Source organism: Nicotiana tomentosiformis, chromosome 12 (assembly GCF_000390325.3).
Source record: "Nicotiana tomentosiformis chromosome 12, ASM39032v3, whole genome shotgun sequence".
Classification (NCBI taxonomy): Eukaryota; Viridiplantae; Streptophyta; class Magnoliopsida; order Solanales; family Solanaceae; genus Nicotiana; species Nicotiana tomentosiformis.
Genome location: NC_090823.1, coordinates 135,927,478 through 135,930,487, shown reverse-complemented (window position 1 = coordinate 135,930,487; position 3,010 = coordinate 135,927,478).

Genomic DNA, 3,010 nt, shown 5'->3' with positions numbered 1-3,010 from the left:
TTTCTGCGGGACTGAGGCACGAACTTCTCCAAAATGACCACGGAGAACTGTTGCCAAGTAAGGGGTGCTACGCCAATAGGCCTACACCTCTCGTAAGTCTCCTACCATCTGAGTGCAGCCCCAGAAAATTAAAAAGTAGTGAATGAGACCCCATTGGTCTCCAGAATAGCCGTTGTCCTAAGCTTCCGTTGACACCTATCCAGAAAACCCTGAGCATCCTCTGACTCAGTAACTATAAATGGTGGAGGTCGAAGACTCTCAAATCTCTCAAGTATCCTCTGCTCATCATCTGCCATAACAGGAGCTACCGGGCCTAAGCAGCTGCAACCAGCTGGGCTTGTATCACCCCCGGGTATCTGAAGTCCCTGTACTACCGGGTCTGGAGTACGGGCAACAGAGGAATGAGTACCTCCCCCGGCCTGAGAAGTGGTAGGTGTGGCCTGATCCGAAACCACCTGAGCAAGACCAGTGCAAACTGTCAATATCTGGGCCAAAGTCTCGTGAAGGCCTGGAATCTCAATGGGTACAGGTGGTGCCTGAGCTAGTCCTGTCAGCTCAGACTATATCTGGAATCTGCTCCTGAGCTGGAGCACCTGGTGGTACTATAAGTGCTACACCTCTACCTCTACCTCGGCCCCGGTCTCTCGCGGCCCTAACTGGTGGCACTGGTAGCCGGTCCGATCTGGTAGTGCATGTTCTCACCATTTGTGAGAGAATAGAATAACAGAAATTTAGTTTCTGGAATCAAAAAATTCGCACGACAGAATACAAGAAAGTAAAATTTTCCTAAAGGTTCTGCAGCCTCTCGAAGATAAGTACATACATCTCTGTACCGATCCACAAGACTCTACTAAACCTGCTCATGACTCGTGAGACCTACGTTATCTAGAGCTCTAATACCAACTTGTAACGACCCAAAATCCCAACCTGTCGTGATGGCGCCTATCTCGATACTAGGCAAGCCGATAATCTCAATAAACCATAATTTCTTTTAAGTTTGAAAATATAATATTTAAATACAATACAAAATACCACAAATACTAATACGAACACTCCCCAAAACCTGGTGTCACTGAGTACATGAGCATCTAATATCAATACAAGTCTGAGAAATACGGTCCATAACAGTCTGAGACCAAATACTGTAAATAAGGAGATAGGGAAGGAGAGGCAAGGTCTGCGAAATACGGCAGCTACCTCTGAAACTCCCAAAAGTCAATTGTGTGAGAGAATCAACACCCGCTATGTCCGAGGACACCTGGATCTGCACACGAAGTGCAGGGTATAGTATGAGTACAACAAACTCAGTAAGTAACAATAATAAATAAAGAACTGAAGATAGTGACGAGCTACACAGTTATAGTTCACTTTTAGTAACTCTAGCAAAGAATAGACATGCTTTCAAATCCAGCAGTTTAAGTCAATTCAATTTTATACAGTTAGAGTTCATGTAATCCAGATATAAGATCTTTCAGAGAATTTTACAACAATGACAGATAACAACTAAGTGCAACAACAAATGGAAAGCAAGTACAGCCTCTCAGGGCAACACCCACTCAACTTGTCACAACAACTCAACCACTCGACTCTCAACCCTCAGCACTCACACTCAATGGGTACCCGCGCTCACTAGGGGTGTACAGACTCCGGAGGGGTTCCTTCTGCCCAAGCGCTTTAATCTGCATGACCAACTCACGTGCTGCACGGATAACTCACGTGCCATAGTATCAATATCTGGTTCTGCACGGCCAACTCACGTGCTGCACAGACAACTCACGTGCTATAGTATCAATATCTGGATCTGCACGACTAACTCACGTGCTATAGTATCAATATCTGGATCCGCACGGCCAACTCACGTGCTGCACGGCCAACTCACATGCTATAGTATCAATATCTCATAATCAGGCCCTTTGTCTCACTCAGTCATAAATCTCTCCAGTCTCTCGGGCTCTCAATAATCATGAAATCAGCCCAAACAACAATAATATGATGCATCAATAATGAACAATAGAGACTGAGATAAAATAAACAAGTAAACTGTGACTGAGTACCAAACAATAATTTAGCAGATAATTCAACATGTACACGACCTATGTGGGTCCCAGCAGTACCAACATATAGCCTAAACATGGTTTCTAACATGTCTTATAGTCAAATTTCCACAACACATAGAAAGCATATAGCTAACAACAAGTTATTCAACTTTACAGTTTCACGGGACGGACCAAGTCACAATTCCCTCGGTGCACGCCCACATGCTCGTCACCTGGCATGTGCGTCACCTCCAAAGTAATCACATGATGCAAAAATCCGGGGTTTCATACCCTCAAGATCAGATTTAAAACTGTTACTTACTTCAAAACGTAAAATTCTTTACTCTGCTATGCATTTGCTGTTAAATCGGCCTACGAATGCCTCGAATCTAGTCAGAATAATTCGTTTCAGTCAATAAAATTTATTGGAATTAATTCCATATAAAAATACAATTATTTCCATAAAAATCCAAATTTTAACTCCAAAAATTGCTTGTGGGACCCACGTCTCAGAACTCGACAAAAGTTACAAAATATGAACCCACGTCTAACCATATAAAAATAACTAAATTCCGATAACAATTCGGCCCTCAAATCCTCAAATTTATCCTAGAGGGTTTTCAAACTTTTCCAATTTAATTCACCAATTAAATGATAAAAACAACCATGGATTCGGGTAATTTAACCATTATTGAGTTAAGAACACTTACCCCATTGTTTCCTCTAAAACTCTCCCAAACACTGCCTCAATCTGAGCTCCAAACTGTTAAAAATGGAAAATCCCATTTTGTGAACTTAAACTTTCTGTCCATACCTCTCTTCTTCGCGAACGTGACAGATCCCTCGCGTTCGCAAAGCACAACTCGACTGCCTACAAATTTAACCCTTCGCGAATGCGACCACGACTTTGCGAACATAAAGCTTTACCAGCTCAGACCTTCGCGAACGCGACCACCACCTCGCGAACGCGAAGA